General features: G+C 30.7%; 1 protein-coding gene across 2 annotated transcripts in view; it reads right to left on the minus strand.

Annotated features, from left to right (window-relative positions):
* LOC129236025 (AN1-type zinc finger protein 6) overlaps positions 1 to 12,838 on the minus strand; it is a 139,857-nt gene that overhangs the window by 59,163 nt on the left and 67,856 nt on the right. Inside the window, exon 2 of one of the 2 annotated variants that reach the window (XM_054870197.1) lies at positions 11,925 to 12,065. The exons of the other annotated variant lie outside the window; for it this stretch is intronic. The gene's annotated coding sequence lies outside the window, so the exon portion shown is untranslated. The remainder of the gene's footprint in view (positions 1 to 11,924; positions 12,066 to 12,838) is intronic. 2 annotated transcript variants of the gene reach the window in all.

The raw sequence follows: 12,838 nt of genomic DNA on the forward strand, positions 1-12,838 counted from the left end.
AAAACAAATAAAATGAATCCTACATCTGCTAGATTATACATATACATATTTGCATATTCTGTTGGCTTTAAGAGAAACTCGCAAAATATTTGATTTGTTTATTTGCGTTATTCTCGTCTATTATGTGATTTTCAGTTTAATGTAGTCACTGCAAGAATCGATTTATTTTTAATACCAGACATACAGGTGTATGTATGTATGCATGACTAAAACTGAATTGATTATTGTGTAAAGGTTTTTTTCTTACCTCAAAAAAACCGCACGTGTCTATAGATTCATAGTTTACGAAATATGGATGTAAATAAGTGTGGGATGTACGTATGTATGAGTGTATGCATGTATTCATGCCAAGTAAACTTGCCAAAGAGAGAAATCAACGCTCATTCACACCCTGCAGGAAAATCCTTAACTTGTGAGGTAAATTTCTAATGAAGCACTGGTGTGAAAATTCTACAAAAGGGGACCAGTGGGACTTCCAGAATGGTTAAAAAATGGTTAAAAATGGTACAAAAAAATTGTATTATATAAAAAAAAACATGTTTATAAAAAATAAAACAAAAACAAAATTAAAATATTCACAAATTTTTAGAAAAAAATTTTTTAGAAGAAATAGTTATAAAGAAAATAATTATAAAAAAACAAAACATATTTATAAAAAAAATATATTTATAAAAAAATATTTATAAAAAAAAAAAAAATATATTTATAAAAATCAAAAATATTTATAAAAAATCAAAAATATTTATAAAAAAACAAATTAATAAAAAAAAACATATATAAAAAAAAAATATTTATAAAAAACCTAAAAATTTTTGGCTTTAACCTTTTTTTAAATTACAGAAAAAAGCAAATGTTTACCGAAATCAAATAAAAAATGTAAAAGATGACTTTGCACCCTGGACTTTTTGCACATTCTCTTTAAAAAAAGTTTTCGAAAAATCTTCGTGCATTTACACGCTTTCATTGTGTGTCATCCGCTGCAAACCGTTAGGTGACTGCCGTATCTAGAAGCCGTAAAGAAATGAATGACTGCCGTACCTAGGGGGAGTCGGCCGCTGTAAACGTATAAATGACTGCCGTGTACAAGCGAAATCAGCCTCTGTGGACCAACACCCGTCGCGAAAGGGTTAACTATGAACTTGCGTCGCGGCAAGAGTCTTTACAACAGCACAAAAAAAGGTTATTTACCGCCTAAGAAGTTGTGCAAGGTATCACAATCAACAGGAAAAAGATGATTGCTATTGTCTTTTTGGACTCTGATCGATTATAATGAAAAGGGTGTCAATTTTATGGCAATATACTACTTGGTACTTTTCGAAAAACTAAAGAATACTATTAAACAAAAAAGAAAGAAACTCGAGGTGTGCGTTTTTCGTAAGGCAATGCATCCATCCATAAGAGTCATGTTGCGTTGGTGGTCCTACAAACATTTAGCCATTCTCCTAAATATACAAGACCTTTCAGTTTGATATTTGTTCTTAAAGATAAGATGAGGTTGACTTTTTCTGCCGAGTACACATTTTTTTTGTCGTCTACATTACGCCACTTTTTGGCCTCCCTTCATAGTTCCAAGCGATTGCAAAGGGAATGTAATAGTCATCAACCGTCAGCCAGTTGTTTTTGTGGAGATGGAAGGGATACCACTAGCAGCGCATGATCCCTGCTGGGTGCATTTATATATTTGCTAGATAGAGTACACACATACAAGCACACGTAAAATGAATGTAACGAAACTATTTCGTTCACATACAGCCATAAAAACGTCAAACCCTGATGAAAGCCCATCCACGTGTACAGCTGTTTTCATTTTTTTTTTTCTTAGCAATCAGCCAATTTTTTCTTTGCCTTGTGTGAGTTTGCAAAGAGATACACATATACATAGGTAAGTACGAGGCACACATTCACAGATAGTACTCGCATGTAGTCAAAATATGAATGGCTGTTTTGCGCAAGTGATTCCGCGTGTGGTTAATTTTAAAGCGTCAGTAAATGCTCTTTTTTTGTTTATTTAATTTAAAGTGCTTATTCGCTAAGACGCACGCATTCAAACAATGGTGATTGCGTACTTTTATGAATACCTGTCAGCTCGATAATGTATCGGCGGGGACCATGTCGAGTAAGTTCAGAAAACGTCAACGCTACAGTACATACAGTATCTCACACCTTATTTGATACATATACACATTTTTTTTGTGAAGTATTCTATATTTCATAATATTATTTTAGAGGAAATGGCAAAACAGAGTATGCAGATATTTTATTTATTGTAATTTTTTTTTTATTTATTTTATTTTTTTTTTAAATTGATTTTTAATTTTTTTAAATTGATTTTTAATTTTTTTAAATTTATTTTTAAATTTTTCCTCCCATTTCTTTTCATTCTTTTTCATTTTTTCTCTTTTTTTATTTTTGTTTTAATTTTTTTTCCATTTTATTTTATTTTATTTTTTTAATTTAAATTTTATTTTTTTAATTTAAATTTTTTTTTAATTTTAAATTTTTTTTTAATTTTAATTTTTTTTTTTTAATTTTAAATATTTTTTTTAAATTTTACCTTTTTTTATTTTAACTTTTTTTTATTTTAACTTTTTTTTTATTTTAACTTTTTTTATTTTAACTTTTTTTTTAATTTTTTTGTTTTTAATTTTAATTTATTTTTTATTTAATTTTTAATTTTATTTAATTTAAAATACAAAAACATGTTCACTCATTTCATTGTAATACAAAAAAACCAAAAACATACAGAAAATTCTCGCAGCAGCTTTAAAAAAATTGTATTTGTATCAAATAAGGTGTGATTGACTGTGCATGTGTATACACAGAGACCTACAGTGAGTCAAAAAAGTTTTGATGCGGTGAGTTTTTTCACGATATTCGCAATGTTTTCCAGTCAATCTTTTTTTTTCGTTGATAGTAAAATAGTAGAAGTCTTATATTCCAGATGGAATTTTTCACTTCAAGAAAACAACGATTGGTGCGCAGGAAGAGTATTTGTGTATAAAAGGTTTTTTTCTTTAAGACAATTATAACTCTCGATAAGGATATCCAAGTAAGCACATGGTTTTTGGCATTTCGTAACAGGCTAAAACCAAAAAAATAACCCAGCATAGACTGACACCAGAACAATTTTTGATACGAATTTCCAAAATTTACATTCCATGCGCCAAATTTTCAAAGGCAGTAGCGAACTTGAAAGTGGATATGAATAATCACAATTACAGTTTATTTGTCAGTAATCATCATCAAAAAATATTTTCGCAAAATCAACCATCGAAATTCAGGCAGACCTGTGGCGCCTTTCAGAGAGCTATGCGAAAAATGTATTTCCTTTATCGACACGCGTGGATTTCAATTTAAAATAGCCTGAATCATCCCTTAATTGAACATTTTTATGTATAATACCTTGAGCCTCTTCCATAAAAATCAAATTGCGTCAGAGCAGAAATTATGCGCTTTTAATTTTAAAATTGTCTACTAAAAATAGAAATACATGCAAAATAAGCACTTTACGGCTGTCTGCGTTCAATAAAAACTTTTCTTGCATCATCTCTTATTTACATGCATCGAACAAAATGGCCGAATGGAATGAATGAACTCAGTTACATAAAATACACTGTGGGAGAAAACTATAAACACAATTTACCGCATTTACTAAAATCTACCACAATTTTTCCTGGTGGCATGTAATGAAATACTGTAAAATTTGAATTGTATATTATAACTGTACAAGACTATAGGTCTACTTTGATTTGAAAATGGAATTGGAAAATGATATTGGAATTTTAATCATTCCAGCTCAGTCAAGAATACATAAAAAGTTGGTTCATTCCGGTTGATTGGCATTGAATTTTGCCATTTGCAAAAATGAGTGAGTAATTTGCGCCACCAATATAATAAATTATAGTAAATAAATAATTTGTGAAAATGTTGAATTTTCTTGTTCTATTCTCATACGAAATACGAAACATTATCACAGGGCGCGTGGCAATTTTTTTGTAAGGTCGTCATGATGACATTTTTCTTTTTCAAGAAAAGAGGTCAAATTGAGCTCTAATTTAAACCTTTTGCATCACCGCTCGAACTGCGCGATGTACCCAAAATACCTTGCGTACGTAATCCTTTACGTCGGCATGATTTTTACTGTTTGTTCTAATGAAAAAGAATGTTTTACAGGATTACAAAAATTATTTGTTTTCCTCAAACTTCAACAAAAAAATAATTTATTGCGGATCATTCCGTTCTTGGTGATAAGAGGGAGTTATTTTTCACGCGCACTATTCCGCGCTTGGTGGTGGTTTTTGTTCGCGCATTATTCCGTCGAATGATACAAAATTTTAATTTACTGTTAAACGTAAAAATAAATTCTATATAACGTGGTTTTACAGTCATGCATCAGTGATCAAATAAACATGTCAATGTTACTCGACAAGATTAATAAGAAATTATTTATTTTATTTATAAATGATTTTAATAGGAAATTTATCATTTCATGGTTACACACGTGAAAAATAAGGTGTGTTTATAGTTATGCAATGCAGTGTCTATTTACTGCAAATAATTGCACTTTTACATGTACAGTGATCAGCCGATAAGTACAACCAACTCCCTTTAGCATATGTATGTATTTATTTTTAATTTAAGAACTTGAAATTCCGTTCCATTAAATATTCATTTAAAAAGTGGCAGCACTTACGCAAGTATGTTGTACATACCATACACTTATATTATTCGTTAAATGTTAATATATTATAAAATTACAACAACGTCAGTACATATTTATAACTCACTCCCTTATTAAGCTAACAAATTCCTCCTATGCAAATTTCTTCCCTCGAAACCCAACAGCATTATTTCATCACCTTTACAAAGCAAATATTTCATTTATAAAACACCCACAAGCACCCGTGTGCGTATTGCATATGTATGAGTATATATGTATGTATATAGAAATAATCACACGCATGCATACATGCATAGAGTAATTTTCTTGATAGTTGCGCCGTCATATCAGTGTAACCGCAGTCGGCTAGTGATATGAGTTTGTGGTTGAAAAGCAGGTGCTTTAAGTTGATAAAAACAAAAAACACACTGATAAATAAGAAACCACATAAGTCAAGACCGATAGTAAAAGAAAATTTCATTATAAAAATTATCTAAATTAGAAGTTTTTTTAGAGAACACTTCATAGCGATAGGCTGTAATAGCACAAAATGACGAAAAACCTTTAACTTCTTAGGAAATTCCCGATAGTATAAAATAAATATTAGAAAATGTCGCTAATTTTATATTTGTAAGTATGCACAAATTATCTGCTGCCTTTAATTTAAGATGATTAACGAGTGAATGTAAGTTAGGTTTGCGCTTCGACCTCACGGTCATGTGTGCCCTCTATTCACATCATCAGCAGCTCATCCAAGCTCAGCTCTCTCAAAAAATCTAATAATAGGTTTATATATAATGAAATTATCTACTTTTTCGAGTTTAACTCCCAATCTGTAATTAAAAAAAAATAAAGCGAGATTACCCATATAAAATTTCTTTCCTAAAATCGGAGATTATAAAATAAACTTAGGTTATATAAAGACACTTTTTTCCGTACAAGCCTGTGTTTTCTGTATTATTGATAATTATTATCGAAGTAAAAACTAATCAAATGCACGCCGGCAAAGAAAAGAGATTTGTAGACATATGTATGTTGTTTATGCTGTTACAACAATAACAACACGCCAGCATATAGCTCACACAGCTTCAAGGACACTTTATTATAGTTATAGACGTTTTAAAATTCAACGTTTTAGTCCAAGCTTGTTAAGGAATAGAGATTTCTGGAAAATCGAGATTCACATAATAGTTAGGAATTCTACGAGTTCTTACGAATTATGAACTGCTGCAGTAATATTTTCATGAATACATCTATAGACTGTACACCATATTTCAGTGTAGACGTAATAGTCCATTGACGCCAACTAAGGAACTCGCATGGAGATATGTTTGTGCAGTCTCTGATTTTTAATTTTTTTAACATGATTTTTTTAAATCTATCAACTTGTCACATTGTACCGAGATTATACCCAAACATTAATGGCTTATAAAAAGACTTCAATAAACCCCTTTTATGGTCATTGCAATATTTTGTTAATGTGTTTCATTTTAAAAGTCCGTAAAATTTTATTTTCTTTGACAAATCCTATAAAATACGCCCTTGTGCTTTCATAAGAAAATTATACCCATGTAAGAGCTAATGATAATGACAAGATTGTCAATATCACCGCACACATACATATGTATAGATGCATACATAGGCGCACACATACCAATATGTCAAGTAATTGCAAATCACAGTCAGGCCAGCAAACAATACGCCCATATACGAGTACAATATAGTCTGGTAGAGATTTAGATACTTGTGTGAGATATATGTATGCATGCATGTAAGTAAATCTACATATGGATGTAGGTACATTTCATTAAGTGATATAAATTTGCGCTTATCTCAAATAACCAACACATACGAATATGAAGTAAGAATAGAAAATATAGCCTCTTATTACAATACATTGTATGTGTAGCCAGACCCAGACACGGGCATGATATTACAATCGCATGGATTTATATGCATATGTTTGTACATGCAATTAAATACTATATATTTACATGGGCTATGTATACTAAATTGCATAGGAATAGAGTACGCCAGCTGTACGTCCAGTGGTTATCTAGTCGAGTAGCAAACTTAACAAACAAAATATTTAGGTGCTCGTTAACAAATGGTGCACACGAAGTGTAAGAAACAACAAAGCAGTACAAATAAAAAAGTAAAACTATTAACAGCAACTGATGAGCTGATGAGTCATAGGTAGCAGGGAATTGGTGGACGAAATATTTAGGTTTATTTCAGAAAATATATGTATGTATGTATGTATATCCACTAGTTGTTTGAAAATGTTAGTGACAAAGGGAAATGCTGATATAAAATCATAGTTATTTGAAGAGACACAAAATGGATGACGGAAATGACATTACACAAAAAGTAGGCGATATAAAGAATGGTGAATATAAGGAAAGACCTAAAAACAGAGTGTTTAAAGTAAAAAAAATAGTAATTACAAAAAAATATTAAAGATTAAAGGTTAATAATTTAAAGAATTAAACAGAAATGTAAAAAATTAAAAACTAAATTTAAAAATATGTAAAAATTTTTAATTAAAACGAAAACCGTTAAATGAAATAAAAAATAAAAATAAAATAATAAAAAAATAAAAAACTTTAAAGGATGTAAAAAATAAAAAAAAAAAAATAAAAAAGAAAAATTTAATAAAAGGAAAAAAATGTTTAATTCAAAATATGTAACAAATTTAAAAATGTAAAGAATTAAAAAAAATTAAAAAAACTCATTTTTTTAATATTTTCAAAATTTTTAAAATTAAAAAAATAAATGAATTTAAAAGGAAAAAGGAAAATTAATAAACATATTTAAGAAAAAAATAATATATAAAATAAAAAATAAAATAATAACTTAAGAAAATTTAATTAAAGAGAAAAATGTAATAAAAAAACATAACAAATAAAATAAGAAAAATAATAATAAATACATAAAATTTAAAATATATGAACGAATAATTATATAATATGCACAAAATATAAAATAAGATTTTGTTAAATTAAAATAATTTATTGTAGAATAAGACAAAACAAAACAAATAACGTTCAATAAAGTAAAATAAAATCAAAGTTAAGTAAAGAATATTTAGTAAATCAAAGTAAAAAAATTATTAGAATAAAAAATTAAAATGATAAAAAATATAAGAAACAATAATAAATAAAATAATAAAAAAATTAAATAATATAAAATAAAATTTAGTTAAATTAAAATAATTCATATCAAAGATATTAAAATAACTACAATATATAAAATAAAATTAGGTTAAAACAATTTAAGACCAAAAAAAAATTATGGAAATAAACAAGACAAAACGAAATAAAATATGGCAAAACTTAGAAAAAAATATAAAAGAATAATTAAATAACATAAAATAAACCAAATATAAAATAAAACTTTGATAAATGAAAATAATTTAAACCAAGCGAGTTAAAACAATTAATGAATTATAATTGAGTTATGTTAAAATCGTTTAAATACAAAAATTAAGTAAATAAACAAGACAAAACCAAATAAAATTCAGTAAAATAAAATAATGTTCAATAAAGTAAAGTAAAATCACAGCAAAGTACAGTAGGTTTTTGAATATTTTTGCGTACAATTTTTTAGCAAATGGTTCAAACTGATTTATTGTATCGGCACTATAAATAAATAAATAAATAATTGGCGCGTACACTTCTGTTTGGTGTTTGACCGAGCTCCTCCTCCTATTTGTGGTGTGCGTCTTGATGTTGTTCCACAAATGGAGGGACCGACAGTTTCAAGCCGATTCCGAACGGCAGATATTTTTATGAGGAGCATGGCAGAAATACACTCGGAGGTTTGCCATTGCCTGCCGAGGGGCGACCGTTATTAAAAAAATGTTTTTATTAATTTTGCTTTCACCGAGATTCGAACCAACGACCTCTCTGTGAATTCCGAATGGTAATTACGCACCAACCCATTCGGCTACGGCGGCCGCACTATAAATACCATTCACAATTTCAGCGGCCTGCCCTCCATTTTCGTCTTTATCAAAGAAAAGCTGTAAAATGTACCGAATTTTCTCTTTGTTTGACGTCCATTGACGACACCCTATAACTCACAACTGAATGGAACAAACAAAAAGCAGCAAACGAATTTTTTAGTGTTAAATGTCACCTTGTCAACGAGCACAAACTTTAAATTGTTTGATCGATACTTTACGAGATATCGAGCATTACAGCCATCTACGGAGAAAATAAGGGATTTCTGTTTCCCCAAACTAATATAATAAATAGCAGTTTTTACGCGCGTAAGTATTTGCACTTCTAACAAACACAAAAAGAGGCACATCGACAATTGTAATCCGTAAACACATTTGGCATTACCGTTCAACAAATTTCACATCAATATTTATTGAAGAGAATTGCGAGCTGAAAAATGCAAGCGGTAAGAAGTGAATTTCATAATTGTTTTCAGAATTCTAAAAGTGTGTGAAACGTCTCCTTTGTTCCAATTACGTTCAATATTTACGGTCGATACAAGGAAGCGAATGCCTGGGGTACTTTGGAACACCTACTTTGACACACTGCCCTACTCTTTGTAGGACTCGACAAATATGCTTAAAGGTCTTGTTAAAACTCGCGAAGACGTACTTAAAGGATTACACACAATAATATTTTCGACTCCAGATGCATAGCACAGGCAACACAATGGATCCTAGAGGCCTAAGTGGTCTAAAACTATGCGCTTATCGCTCCATACAAATTTTAAGCGCAGACGATGAGTGTCAAAAACCGCAGGTAATAATTATGAAAAAACCACATACCTACTAAGGCGACCTAAATTTTATTTAAATAGAGAAAATTCCCAAATCACTCCTGTGAAAAATTTGTTAAAGCGAGTGCTAAGTGCAGTTTTTATAATAGTCGTAAAACAATAGTATACAATTTATTACTATATTGCTAAACACTGCCGACGTTACCACAAAATTATTCATTTTATATAAACTGATATTTGAAAACAGCAAGCGAATTCACATTTGACCATAAACAAACTCATACAGTTAAACAGCTGTTTTTCTCAATTGAAGCATTGCTGGCAACCTGCAGTAGAATATTAGTTTAAGTACTAAAATTTAAGCAGACTCGCGCACACAAACTAATTACAATAAAGGGTTTATTCGATTGCATCCGACCTGTAAAAGAATACTAGGAAATTTAGCGAATTACGCGGACAGCAACCGCTCAAAATATCCTACTTGACGAATAACAGTAAATAAAAGAGACTATTGTGCATGGGCCGCTGAAAAGTACCCTGGGAAATTCCACCTAAACGTCGAGCTGCTGGATGCACAAATAAAACCGAGGTGCGTCCGTACTAGGTGATAGCAACAGAATAGCTGCCCCTGGTTTTCTTGCGATTTAATGATTTCCATGTGAAAGCGATCTGCTTTTTTGTTATTATTTCGCTAGTTTGTTTACATTTTGATTGCAATTTCGGCACTTTAGCCACAACAAACTACAATACCGAAATTGATGAAAAAAAACACAAACATGCCAATTTGAGTTATGCACTACTTTTAACACCTTGTATGTGGATTCGTCTTGAATAAAAAGAGATCCCCAAAGGCTGCATACAGAAATAAAACAATATGGAGCACTCTAAGTAAAAGCAAAATATGCACGGCAGCTGGCGCTGTAAGTCTAACTATTAAATTCTATAATTTATTATAAATTGAATACATTCAAATTCGGGTGCTGCAGGTCGTTTGCAAAAAACATACAGCAAAAATAAAGCCCAATTTTAAACGAGCAAATACATAAAATAGGCAAATGCGTACAATAAATGCAATTCCGCAGCAAAGGTGTAGATAAGAGCTACGCAGGTATACTCATGTATTTAATACATACCTACATATACACGCAATTAAAATTTGTCAACCCACGAGCAAGCGAAAACTATCGATATTGACGAACCAAGGCTAACTTAGGCGAACAAAAAAACTATAAAACACAGAAACGGGCGCGCGTGTACAGGCAGGAAATACACACGTACGTCTAAAGATTATATTATAGCCACATGCATACATACATACATACATACGTACACACATACCAGCCTACAAAGTGTTACATTTGAGAAAGAAGCCTAGGCATAAAAAGGGCATTATATAAAACAACAAAAGAAGAAGAAAAAGGCGTAATAAAAAAAAAACAAAACGACATTCAGCGCCAACTATTAAAATAGCTTGCACGGCAAAGTTGCCTTAAAATACAAGCAAAACAACCGAAAAGAAATTTTGTAGTTACCATACTTTTCTATGTACGATACCTCATTTTGGTCCAAAAGCGCTTTCTCTCTCAAAAACAAACAAAAATATTTACTCTTATGCGTTTTGCGTATTACATGGTTTTTTGTTTTTTTGGTTTTGTCTATTTTTGCCTTAGAGCAGCATACAAATTTAACATTTTTCATTTCACAGTTTGTGCATTAAGCATTTTTACATTTTCTCACCCACCGCCAGCACTTCGCTGCTCCCGCAAGCGTGCACTTGTCCCCAAAATCTACATGCCGCCACTGCTGTTTTTGCTATGCGAGTCGCGCTCCTCAATTAGACTGCTCTTTCCTACGCGCATCTTTACGCGCTCTCTTCGAAAACAAAACACACAAAAGCACAAACAAACAAAAACAAAAAACGCAAACAATGACGAAACTCACCAACTCAACTGCAGGATGACACTGCAGACTTTAGAGCAGCACTTGGAAAACAAGGAAACTTATTTTTGCTAAGTTCAAAGGTAAGTGAATTGCAAGCGCATACAAAAAAGTAATTACTTAATAATTAAAAATATGAGAAAATTGTGCAATGCTTCTCAAACTAACTACTAACGATTTATCACAAAAAAATGCATTTCTCTGATGGCAGCCGCCTATTCACCACAGTTGCCAGTTCTGTATAGAAAACTAAGCTCTCTGCCTATGCACTGTTATGTCCGTTTGCTACTTTGTAGCGTAGCATATGGATTTTTTCACTTGCATTTTAGTATTTTCAAAATTTTTTCGATTTATTAACAAATTTCATTTTTGATTTTTGAAAGAAATTGTGGTATTGAAATTTTTTGAAATATTTGTCATGCTCGTTCATTTTCTGCTGCTGCAAAGCTAAATCGTTTTATATGTATACACCAAATGTAGCTGCGAAAAATGGCGTACACCCAGCACCAAGGACTCTGTCAAATGTCCTTACGTGCTTCTAGTATTTTTTATTATCTCCAATTCTACGTTATCTTTTTAAACTTACTTTGCTTTGAGTTTGGTTATCCAACTTTGCTCTGCGGTAGCTGTATGGTTTTTTACTGGTCCTGCAACTATAACAGGATTTTTTTTATCTTTGTTGATCACAGTTTTGGTAGTTTAGCTTTACACGATGATTCCTTCCTTTCTATAATACGAATTATTTTTTTGAAATAAATTTTTTTTCACACTTGATTTTTTATTTTATATTCTTTTTCCTATTCACGAAAATTTTTGCCGTTTCGATAATTTTGATTAAATATTTTTTGCTTGGTACGGTTTTTTATTTACGTTTAATTTTTTCTTCTGCTTTGTTTTTTTATTAGTGAACTTGTTTGTGTTTTTTCGACTTACGAATTTTCATTTCCTTTCAAAAAAAGTTTCAAAAAGCTCCTATTGACGTTTCTTTTTAGCTGGTAAAACTAAAATTGCACTCTTGCCGAGATTAAAACACGTTTATGAATTTATTTTGTTTTCAAAATCTATTCCGGTAAAAATTACGTTAAAAAAATGGAACGAAAATTTTCTACGGTTCAGGGACCAGGATTTTCAACACAAACGTACAAGCACACACACGCAGCACCGTGTATGTTTGCCTTTCAGACTTAAAATTGCAATCTCGTCGTACCACGAAGCATTGAGTTAAGAAATATCCGCTCTTACATATATGCTTCGATTTCCTTTTATTATCGCACTCGGTGTCGCCGTCACAAACGAAAGGAAACACCAAACGAAACGAAATTTCACAAAACTCGAAAAATTTTCAACATCAGTTGCGTTATTTCACCAAAAATGAATCGCACTTTTTTCATTTATTAGAACAATTCAGCTAACAGAAAATTCTTGTTTCTTAGCCCTTTTATTTTTCAATTTATTGTTTAAATTTGTTTTTATTCCTTTGATTGAATACTTTTAGGGACA

This window comes from Anastrepha obliqua, chromosome 1 (assembly GCF_027943255.1).
Source record: "Anastrepha obliqua isolate idAnaObli1 chromosome 1, idAnaObli1_1.0, whole genome shotgun sequence".
NCBI lineage: Eukaryota > Metazoa > Arthropoda > Insecta > Diptera > Tephritidae > Anastrepha > Anastrepha obliqua.